Raw genomic sequence first — 12,144 nt, 5'->3', positions numbered from 1 at the left:
GAATGAAATAGTGAATGCAGCAGAGGATCAAGTAGGTAAAAAGATGAGGGCTAGTAGAAATCCTTGGGTAACAGAAGAGATACTGAATTTAATTGATGAAAGGAGAAAATACAAAAATGCAGTGAGTGAAGCAGGCAAAAAGGAATACAAACATCTCAAAAATGAGATCGACGGGAAGTGCAAAATGGCTAAGCCGGGATGGCTAGAGGACAAATATAAGGATGTAGAGGCTTATCTCACGAGGGGTAAGATAGATACTGCCTACAGAAAAATAATATAGACCTTTGGAGAAAAGAGAACCACTTGCATGAATATCAACAGCTTTGATGGAAACCCAGTTCTAAGCAAAGAAGGGAAAGCAGAAAGGCGGAAGGAGTATATAGAGGGTCTATACAGGGGCGATGCTCTTGAGGACAATATTATGGAAATGGAAGAGGATGTACATGAAGATGAAATAGGAGATATGATACTGCGTGAAGTGTTTGACAGAGCACTGAAAGACCTAAGTCGAAACAAGGTCCCGGGAGTAGACAACATTCCATTAGAACTACTGACAGCCTTGGGAGAACCAGGCCTAACAAAACTCTACCATCTGGTGAGCAAGATGTATGAGACAGGCGAAATTCCCTCAGACTTCAAGAAGAATATAGTAATTCCAATCCCAAAGAAAGCAGGTGCTGACAGGTGTGAAAATTACCGAACTATCAGTTTAATAAGTCACAGCTGCAAAATACTAACGCGAATTTTTTACAGACGAATGGAAAAAGTGATAGAAGCTGACCTCGGGAAGATTCCGTAGAAATGTTGGAACAAGTGAGGCAATACTGACCCTACGACTTATCTTAGAAGAAATATTAAGGAAAGGGAAACCTATGTTTCTAGCATTTGTAGACCCAGAAAAAGCTTTTGACAATGTTGACTGGAATACTCTCTTTCAAATTCTGAAGGTGGCAGGGGTAAAATACAGGGAGCGAAAGGCTATTTACAATTTTTACAGAAACCAGATGGCAGTTATAAGAGTCGAGGGACATGAAAGGGAAGCAGTGGTTGGGAAGGGAGTGAGACAGGGTTGTAGCCTCTCCCAGATGCTATTCAATCTTAATATTGAGCAAGCAGTAAAGGAAACAAAAGAAAAGTTCAGAGTAGGTATTAAAATCCATGGAGAAGAAGTAAAAACTTTGAGGTTTGCCAATGACATTGTAATTCTGTCAGAGACAGCAAAGGACTTGGAAGAGCAGTTGAATGGAATGGACAGTGTCTTGAAAGGAGGATATAAGATGAACATCAACAAAAGCAAAACGAGGATAATGGAATGTAGTCAAATTAAATCGGATGATGCTGAGGGAAGTAGATTAGGAAATGAGACCCTTAAAGTAGTAAAGGAGTTTTGCTATTTGGGGAGCAAAATAACTGATGATGGTCGAAGTAGAGAGGATATAAAATGTAGACTGGCAATGATAAGGAAAGCGTGTCTGAAGAAGAGAAATATGCTAACATCGAGTATTGATTTAAGTGTCAGGAAGTTGTTTCTGAAAGTATTTGTATGGAGTGTAGCCATGTATCGAAGTGAAACATGGACGGTAAGTAGTTTAGACAAGAAGAGAATAGAAGCTTTCGAAATGTGGTGCTACAGAAGAATGCTGAAGATTAGATGGGTAGATCACATAACTAATGAGGAGGTATTGAATAGAATTGGGGAGAAGAGGAGTTTGTGGCACAAGTTGACTAGAAGAAGAAATCGGTTGGTAGGGCATGTTCTGAGGCATCAAGGGATCACCAATTTGGTACTGGAGGGCAGCATGGAGGCTAAAAATCGTAGAGGGAGACCAAGAGATGAATACACTATGCAGATTCAGAAGGATGTAGGCTGCAGTAGGTACTGGGAAATGAAGAAGCTTGCACAGGATAGAGTAGCATGGAGAGCTGCATGAAACCAGTCTCAGGACTGAAGACCACAACAACAACAACAATAACAACAACAACAACATAAAGGAAACATGTCAGACCTCAGAGGAACTGGAGGTAAGCTCATTTATACTAAAAAAAAACAGAACTTGTACTTATGTTAAGAATTAAATTTCATAAATGCTAATGTCACTATGTTCCAGTGACTTAATGCCCATCAGGACAGAAAAGCATGAGGAAGGGAAGGGAGCTTGAGAGGAAAGAGGAATTGTGCATGCCTCAGCTTACCTTCCTTTGTAGAACAGTACTACTCTTTTCCAGGAAGTGAGGGGACTGGTAGACAACTGCTCACAGCTGAATGAACAACTTCTGGTTAGTTGCAATGTCAGTGGCCACAACCTGGTGTGGGGAAGCAGAAGTGAGTACCAACTTGAATACCTATTGGAGAGCAATCCCAAGATCTTGAATAAGGATAAGGAACTTACTTTCAATAACAGAAAAAGGGAAGAAGTAATTATATAACTTTTGGACCCATGTTAATGGACAGTTATGTAACATAATGGCAGGTGGCGATGGACCTGTCCTTGCCTGATTTCATGTATATTAAGTTTGAGGTTGAAATAGTTGCTAAGCAGACTATGCCCCAAAAGGAATCCTAGTAGCACAGACTGGGACTCATATAGGAAAGTCCTAATCTTGTGCTTATCTGAAGGTAAAGCTCCAAAGAATCCAGTAGAGTCAGAGGAAATAGTAGATGAAATTATGTCTGCCATCATGACCTTGTACCTGTTCAGTCACCAAGAAGTGCACAAACAGGAATGCGCCCTAGTGGAATAATAATCTTGAATTGCAAATGAAGCAGACAAGAAGACTGTTCAACTCTGCAATAAGGAAAGGACAATTAGCAAACTATTGGGAGACCCCTGCCAAATACAATCTCACTATTAAGCAAGCAAAGCAATCATCCTGGAAGGTATTCTGTGAGGAGGAAGAAGGTACAGCTGTCAGAACCAGACCTCACAAAATCCTCCCAAGAATACCAACAAATCCAATGGGTGCACTAAGGAAGGAGAATTGTGAGCTTATAAGGACAGTATGTGAGACACTGGATGTTCTACTCAAGATTCACTTCCTTCTGTGCATTCTGGAAGATGCCACAGATGAAGCTTCAGTCCATGGAAGGAGCTGTTCATAGATAACCAATAGGAGAACTGGGACTCTCCCAGAGAATATGTTGACTTCAAGAAAATCCAATAGTCAATGGTAATGTTTCAGCCACTCAAGTCACCAGGCCCAGATGGAGCTATTCTGTCTATACAAGCAGGAGAGGGATTAATCAGACATCTATACAGACTGGTTAGAGTCATTCTAACAGCAGAAATCATTCCTAATACTTGGAGGACAATGAAGCTCATTTTCATTCCAGAACCGAGGAGACTCAATTGCATCAAGGTTAAGGATATGAGAACTATCAGTCTACCATCCTTTTGTGTAAATACATAAGAAAAACTAGTTACTGTGCATGCTACTCATTACAGGTTAATTGAGATTCCTCTACATTAAAACTAACATGCATATCAACCAGGTGAATCATGTGAAACAGCATTCACCAACTTTTTGGGAATGTAGAGAAAGATCTACAGTTCCAGTAAACTGCTCTCTGCATCTTTCTGGATACTAAGGGGGCCTTTAAGAATATGACTTTTGAACCCACAGTCATAGCTGCAGAAAAGCATGGCATTAAGACCAGTATATGATAGTGGATTGAGACAATGCTGAGCAGGAAGAAGCCATCAAGATGGATGTGAAAATAGTGGGTGTCCACAAGGTCGAGTTTTGTCTCCACTACTGCACCTAGTGGTGAATGAACTCATTAAAGAGTTAAAAGCTAGGCATTACTTTTGACAAGGATAAACAGATGATTTAGTCACAGTAATACTTGGAAAATTTGCGAGCATTGTTAGGACAAGGCACTCTGAACCTTAGGCAAAACTTGTGTAGGGAAAAGGGTCTAGGGGATAGTCCCAGGAAAGGTGTTGTAGTACCATTTACAAGGAAGCATGACCAGAACATGTACTGGAATCTTAAGCTCTTTGATGAAATTCTGCTGGTAGAGAGGGTAATGAAGTGCCTAGGGGTAACTCTGGATGCAAAACTGACATGGATCTTTCATGTCAAAAATATGAGTTCCAAGGCAAAAATAATAATAATAATAATAATAATAATAATAATAATTTTATTGTCATTCGTCCATTACAGCAATAGACAACGTCATATACATACTAAAATACAATTAATAGTTTGAAAGAAACAACAGGTTTCTTGTTAACATTATAGTATTATATTACAGTTGATAAATTCTCTTATGTCATAGAATGGGTGGAGGACTAGCCAGTCATGAATTGTTTGTTTGAATAATTGTTCAGGTAATTCTTGAACAGATTGAGGAAGATTATTAAATAATTTGTACCCCATGATTTCGCAGCTGTTGAGTGACTTTGACAGCCTGTAGTAAGGAATATAGAGGCACCTATTCCTTCTTGTATTGTGGCTGTGTACATTTTCTCTGGTTTTTGTTTCTGGTAATTTCTTCTTCGTATAAATTAGAACATAGTATATGTACAAGTTTATAACAGTCATGATTTTCTGTTCACAGAACAATGGTTTACAGTGTGCCTTATATGCAGAACCAGTAATTATCCTAATAGCTTTTTTTGCAGTATTAATATGTCATGTACACAGCTAGAGTTCCCCCACAAAATAATTCCATATGTTGTTATACTCTGAAAGAATGAAAAATAGGATGTTCTAACATATTTTTCAGGAACACAATCCATAAGTCGCCTTAACAGGTAAATAACTCTTGACAATTTACCACTAATATATTGTACATGTTGACCCCAAGATAATTTATCATCAATGTATACCCCCAAAAATTTGACATAACTTGGATCATCTGACAGAAGCTTGTCTCTAAGACTACAGACCATCTGCTGTGTTTTGTTTTCATTCAGCAGGAATCCATTTGCCTTGAACCAATAGGTGCTCTCATGTCCACTAGAAAAGCCTATGGTAAAAACTGGGGTCAAAGACCCAGAAGAATGTACTGGATAAAACAGCTTTGTAAGAAGAGCTATGAAAATTTATGGGGCCACATGGTGAAATAATGTACAACTGTACTGTAAAGTAAATATTATCACAGAAAGCTAACATTTTAGGAATAAGTGGTGTCCCAAAGAAGTGTTTATAGTCATACCTCAAAGACAGAAGCAGAAAGTAGTATTGTGTATTTTTATTTTATTTTACATGTCTAGTTCTGTAGGACCAAGCTGAGGAGTAAATCTCCAAGGTCAAGAAACATGTCAGTACATTAAATTATGACATAAAAGTAATAACAGATAAAATAAAATGTTTATGACCCCCCCCCCCCAAAAAAAAAAGACAAGCCATAAATTTATGTAAACACAATCAGCAATATAACACAGGAATCAGCTTAATTTTTCAAGGAACTCCTCGACAGAATTGAAGGAATGACCCATGAATAAACTCTTCAGTTTTGATTTGAAAGCACGTGGATTACTGCTAAGATCTTTGAATTCTTGTGGTAGCTTATTGAAAATGGACGCAGCTCTATACTGCACATCTTTCTGCACAAGAGCAAGGAAGTGTGATCCAAATGCAGATTGGATTTCTGCCTAGTATTAACTGAAAGCTGCTAATTCTTGGGAATAAGCTGATATTGTTAATAAGAAATGACAGTAAAAAATGTATATATCGAGAGGCCAATGTCAGAATACCCTGTGCAAGTGATTTTTATAGTGGTCTTGCTTCATCAGAATGGAAAAGTATCAAGTGTGGAGTGCCACAAGTATCCATTCTTGGTCATTTACTGTTCCTAAAAAATGACCTACCATAATGTAAAAAGCTGCAGTGCAATTTTATCATTTTTGCAAATGACACCAACATTTTTATTGTTTTTCGCACACATGAAACATTTTCAAGGAACTGATAACAATATTCTCATTGATTTATTAAAATGGCTTAGTGTCAATGGACTCTTGTTAAACTTCAATAAAACTAACTATATTCATTTTGCTGCAACTGCCAAAACTGAAGAAGGGATAATTGTTAAGTGTGTGACAATGACAACAGAAAGAGTTGAAACATTTAAGTTCCAGACTGGCTGCAGAGGAAACTGATCTCATCACATAATAAATCTTCACAAGACACTCACCTCATTGATTTCTGCCATAAGTATAATCTCCGAGAGTGGGAAATTAAACACTATGAAAGCTGCATACTATACATACTTCCATTCTCTAATGACATATTGAATTGTATTTCGGGGAAATGAATCATTAGCAAAGAAAATATTCTTGGCCCACTAAAAATTCTTACTACTATTTTTCAATATATATTTTCACTTCTGTGTTTCATCAGTAAAAATACTTAGGTGTATAAAAGAAATAATGACTATTATGAATACAATAAAAAGAGGAAGCATGATCTACACAATGACTGTAAAAATCTGACAGTGGTGCAAAAGGGTGAGCAGTACACTTGCACAAGAATTTATAAGGCTCTACTTCCAGATATTACATGTACGTTTTATAAAAAGTGCACATTTAGGAGCTTCTGAGGCAATTTCTTCTGGAAAGGTCATTTTACAGTTTGGATGAGTTCCTTAGTCACAATGAAACAAATCTTCTAGAACTATAAAATATATGTATGGTTTAAGATAATGTAAGATTGAACAACTACACAGATACTCATTTTTTATTTTTAACTTTCTAGATAAAACTTATGTATGGTGCAAATGTGACCTCACATTAATGTTGTATTTTTGTAATTTTTCTCCATACGTACTGATTTGTTAAGCAATTCTTTTGAGATACACTCTATATCCCTGTGAAATTATCACAGGCAGACTGAAGGACTAAGAAACAAATAAATAAAACAAAACAACAGAAGGTGGCTGTGAAGAACCTCGGGAGGAGCCGAGATTGGTTAACAGATGAAAATAGCAGCACACCCATTGCAGAAATGGAGACATGCCCCCATTACATTTGTGTCTGACAATGGAGACAGTGGCTAGGCCATATAGGTTAAAAACTAGAAATCTTTAGGATATGCAGAATCTCACACTAATATAATGACTGTGGTAGATATAGAAACGGTTGGGGAAATGCTGGATGACTATCCAACAGCTTCCATTTGCTGCAACAAACTTTTCAGTGTAACTACTGGAAGCAGGGATCAGTGGAAGAATGAACCACAAGGAAAAAACAATTGGTTTACTGATAGGCTGAAAACAGATGAAGCTGCTGGGACTGTGAGATATGGAGTACTAGAGTGTGCAGTCTTTCTATGGAAGCTGGTTGGGATATTCGAGATGGATATATTCTTTATCAGGGGGTGCCCAGAGTAGAAACTACATATGTGCTACAAGGATTATTGCATCTACATTTATTCAGACAGCCAAGCAGCTCTGAAACCTCTATCAACTCTGCAAAAAGATCAAATATCATCACAGAATGCCATGAGTATCTTGTGTGGCTGGGGGGAAGCAACAGGGTAAACATGCGGTGGGTTCCTGGTTTCCCAGAAATTAGCGGTAATTAATAAGCAAGCATATAGCTGGCCACGGCAGGGTCAGATGACTATTTGTTCGACTGGAATCTGTCATAACTATCATTAAGGTGATGAAGAAATCTAAATTACATAGCAGGATCAGAAAGTGGCACAAATAATATTGGACTAAGATCCAAAAACAAAATCATGGCAAGCTAACAATTCCAAAAACATGTTTTAAGAGAAGTTTTGCAATCCTAGACCTGGATAAGAGACAGGGGATAATGTAGCCAAAACCCTACTAGTATATGCATATTTTGCATTTTTCCATTCCCATCTTATCTATGGAACTCTTCTATGGGTAACTGCTACAGCTCAAAAATTGTATTCAAGTGGCAAAAAAACCTATCAAATGTATAGCAACATTTACTCCAAGAGAATCTTGTAAAGATCACTTCAAAGTGCTCAGTATTATGACAGTTCCCAAACTCTATACATACAGTTGCCTTCTCAGTGTTAAAGGGAATTTAAAAAACTTTAACCTGAGGATGTCCATACAGAAACACAACACAAGAAGTGGACAGTCAATCGATTGTCCTACATTAGTGTAGATTAGGTGCGCTGCAACCACAAATATCTAGGACCCAGATTATTCAATAGCATCCCAAGAGCTGCCCATTCTGTTCCCTTCGTTACACTTAAGATTGTTCAAGCAGAGTGATTTAAGAAGAAAGCACACTGCTCCACAACAGAATATGAGGAATCAGACTTGACTGACATAAAGTGTGACTTCTGTCATACTAAGTTGAATAGAATAGAATATTTTTATTAGCCTTTCAGTATTTTTCATACAATTGGCTGCGTCAAAGTTTACAGAGGGTTTTAGTTTCAGTACGATATTCAAATAGTTACGGAAAGGGGAGAAAAGGAACTAAAGACCTTTTCTTCAGCATTATGTAAAACAATGTTTTATACAATAATTAAATACACACACATAAGAAAAAGAATCACAGTAAATAACTAGCTTACATAATATCAAAACATTTTCTTCATAACTTAGGTAAAATATATATTTGGATGATTAGTTTCTAAGAATTCTTCAGTTGCATAGAATTCGTTGTTTTTTAGCCAGGTTTGCAATGTATTCTTATATTTATTTAGTGGTACTGTACGAGCTGAGCATGCTAACTCATTGAAAAATTTTATGCTTAAGTACTTATAGTTATTATTGACTATAGCAAGTCTTGTGGAAGGCAAGTCCAGCAGGCGACTATTTCTTGTACTGTGTGCATGCACATCACATCTAATGTTCAATTTTTTCAGATTTTCTCTGGCATTTATTAAACAGTTATATATGTACATGCTTGGCACTGTCATTACGCCAAGAAATTTAAAATAATTTCTGCAGGACTCTCTGGGTGCTAACCCTTCCATGCACCTGATTGCTTTCTTCTGCCATCTGAAAATACATTCAGCCCCTGGGGAGTTACCCAAAGCAATATTCCATATTGCAGTTGGGAATGAAAAAAAGCATAGTATGAGTAGAGTAGCAATTTTTCCATCTATTACTATGGCATTCTCAATTTTCATTGATTTAATAATATTTATATTACTTGTAGTCTGTTGTTCAGTGTTGGTTATGTACCATGCTGTTTTACTGTTATGGTTTTAATTTGTCATGGCTCTCTTTATTGAATTGGCCTTTGTGTTTCTTATTAATTGCCTATACGTCTTCCAATACTGCTTTTACGTCTTCATATTCCATGTTTGTCCAAACTTCTTCTAGAGTTTGCTTCCCCCCCCCCCCCCCCCCCACCGCCAGTTGCTTATGGTTGCTTACCATTACCCAGCTTTTCTGACAGATCATTCTGAGGAAGATTGCAGGGGAAATGCATTATTGTGTTAAGAAATGATGTATCATACATCTCGCCTACGTTGTGCATTTGCATTGTTTCAGTCTAACATTTTTTCGTCAGTATTGTTTTAAAAATGTTCATGTTTTGCAGATTGATAATCTTGACTTCTCTCCTGCATTGCTTTATTTGTGTTTTAGAGCTAGATATAACACACTAATCCATGAGTGCTAGAGATTGCTGTATGGCCTGGCTTACACCAGTATCATTAGCTGTGGTATTACAGATAAATTTTTTTTTTTTTTTTTTTTGGTGAGTGGTGGGGAACTGGACTGTGTGTGTGTGTGTGTGTGTGTGTGTGTGTGTGTGAGAGAGAGAGAGAGAGAGAGAGAGAGAGAGAGAGAGAGAGAGAGATGGCTCAGTTATTACATTCAACAATTATCTTGCTTGTCTTTTAATTTTGTAGGGGGTTTTTCCTCTTCAGTACTACGTGTTTTACTATGATATTTCCGTTACTCTGTTCTGTATTTCTGTATTCTGGTCATTATTGTAAACAGCAGTTCCCTGCACAGTTTCTTTCCTTCTTTTTTTGTTTTTCCCCATTTCATGGAAACAAATGAAAATTTTGAAAAAGTAAAGTAATAACTTTAAGGTTTACTGATGACATTGTAATTCAATCAAGATTTCAAAGGATTTGGAAGATAGTTGTATACATGGATTCTCATACCTCCTTCGGTGTATATTATTTTATTTGACTCACTGAAGCACAGTTCAAAGTCTCAGCAACATCTCTCCAATATTACTATATCAGTACATCCATTAAAACACACATATTATGTACCGTATTTTGGTTCTATAGCGTCTGTCATTTCAGGCAGTAAAATGCGAGGCAGATTTTAATTTTATAGCGAAAGGCATTAAAGAATCACTTGACTGTATGGACCTCTTCGATCCATGACCTTGTGTCAGTGACTTTCGCCACAGAATTAACAACTTTAAAGTCTATAATTGTAGTAAGTGATTAACACAAGAGCTCCATAATTTATAAACGTAGTCCCCTCGCAGTTTCCACTCTGTTGTGGCATGTGGATAGTAGTCTTAATAAGATAAATCCAGTGAAGGTAATGTCACATAAATGTTTGAATGTGTTGAGTAACGGGGGAGAAACATAAATATTGGGAAAAGAAGTGTGGTAAGTCAATAAAACTCCGCAGAAAAGTAGTAGGGCTGCCAACAGAGCAATTTTTGAAGAATTAACCCTGTTAATTTTCACATTAAGCGCGCTGTCAACTGCGTGGCACTAATTTCCAACGACTAAACAATCTTTCATAAAAAGTGCCGACAGATACAGCGATAGAAATCCACTTGTTTCTAGTTTAAATGGGCTGTTATCTATTACTTTTAATTGTAAATTGTTTATATATTTTACGTATAACTGTATTAGATGGTCAGACATCTGCCGGATTTACAGTATTCCGTAAAATGTTTGCTATGGAAAAAAACAAAATACGGAACGGGCCTGTCCGGGATTTGAACCCGGGACCTCTCGCACCCGAAGCGAGAATCATACCCCTAGACCAACAGGCCACAGTTTGTGGAATGAGCAGCATGTCATAAATACTGACATTGCTAACATCATATGTACTTCTTGATATATATAGAATATTTCGAGTAATGATTGTTTTTCATTGAGGATATGGGGTGATCAAAATTACCTGTTATAAACGGAGTAACTAATGCTCTGTAGGAATCAGAGACCGGCTAATAGCTCACTGTTTACTTTTGTCAACTTGGCGTTGCGTAAGTTTACGAGAGCATTGTCTCACTGAATGTAGATAGCATAGCAGAGAATTTAGATTATTTTCTTACGTCGGCACTACACCTCCATTAAGTGTGATTGTGGTAACAACTCTTCTCTGAGACTCAGCAGGCTGTAAAGTTGTACGGATCGCAAAATCCGCGACATGTCCTGCCAATACGAGCTATCCCCTGTACTAGTTTTGAATTCTTAATAACTATCGTCGTTCCCGGCTCTTTTTTTTTTTAAAAAAAAAAAACTGTAATCACAGTGACAACGAGGACGACGTATTGTTACGGAAGATTTTTATCTTCTATATGTTGTTATTTTGTTTTGCCATTTATTTTTACTAACCGTTTTATCTGGAAATATATGTTACGCTGCCAGTATAAAAGAAAACGACGGTTGATCATCACTGAAGGAAGGTGGGGGAGGGGGCGTAACAAACGTAGGCAATTTCTATGTACCTTGGACACATTCCGCTGCGAATACCTTATTAGCCGATAACGTGACTCCTCTTATTCAGTTCCGTTGAATTCAATTTATTATCATCCTTTTTATCACATACATCATATAGGAATTATCATAGAGAGAGAGAGCAGTTTGTATTTCTAACAGTTAAAGGAAATTACATTGTTTTTTCTTTTTTTAATTACGCTTTACACATCTGCAAAAATTTGTTGTCTTTCTTATACATATAGGTTAAATAACAATAGTTCATAGGAATAAATCAAATGATAAAACCTATCTGTTTCGATGACAGTGATGTTCATAAACACTATAGTAACCTTTACTTAACAATAGTTTCTTTTTTAAATTTATGTAGTTTTTATTTTTGGGGCAGGACATTGAACATTATTTTTGGAGATACATCACGCTTGGTGCAAAGCTTTTGAATGAATGTCTTGGTGAAAATCTTGTCTGTTAACGTTTTCATAGTTATGTACTTCACTGTTTAGAGTAGAGAATTGTTGATGTGACTTAAGAAAACATAGATTCGTAAATGAATAAACCAGG

General features: G+C 37.0%; 1 protein-coding gene and 1 non-coding gene across 6 annotated transcripts in view; both read right to left on the bottom strand.

Annotated features, from left to right (window-relative positions):
• LOC126203599 (transport and Golgi organization 2 homolog) overlaps positions 1 to 12,144 on the bottom strand; it is a 92,489-nt gene that overhangs the window by 57,221 nt on the left and 23,124 nt on the right. The window contains exon 1 of one of the 5 annotated variants that reach the window (XM_049937964.1): positions 11,482 to 11,559. The exons of 1 other annotated variant lie outside the window; for it this stretch is intronic. The gene's annotated coding sequence lies outside the window, so the exon portion shown is untranslated. Of the gene's footprint in view, positions 1 to 10,056; positions 10,194 to 11,044; positions 11,326 to 11,481; positions 11,560 to 12,144 lie in introns of those variants that run through there. 3 more of the 5 variants (XM_049937962.1, XM_049937961.1, XM_049937965.1) reach the window with 3 other exon arrangements.
• Trnap-cgg (transfer RNA proline (anticodon CGG)) lies at positions 10,845 to 10,916 on the bottom strand. The gene has a single exon. It is a non-coding gene; the product is annotated as a tRNA-Pro (tRNA).

Source organism: Schistocerca nitens, chromosome 9, assembly GCF_023898315.1.
Source record: "Schistocerca nitens isolate TAMUIC-IGC-003100 chromosome 9, iqSchNite1.1, whole genome shotgun sequence".
NCBI lineage: Eukaryota > Metazoa > Arthropoda > Insecta > Orthoptera > Acrididae > Schistocerca > Schistocerca nitens.
The sequence above is the reverse complement of the archived record's forward strand: the minus strand, read 5'-3'. Positions and strand labels throughout refer to the sequence as shown.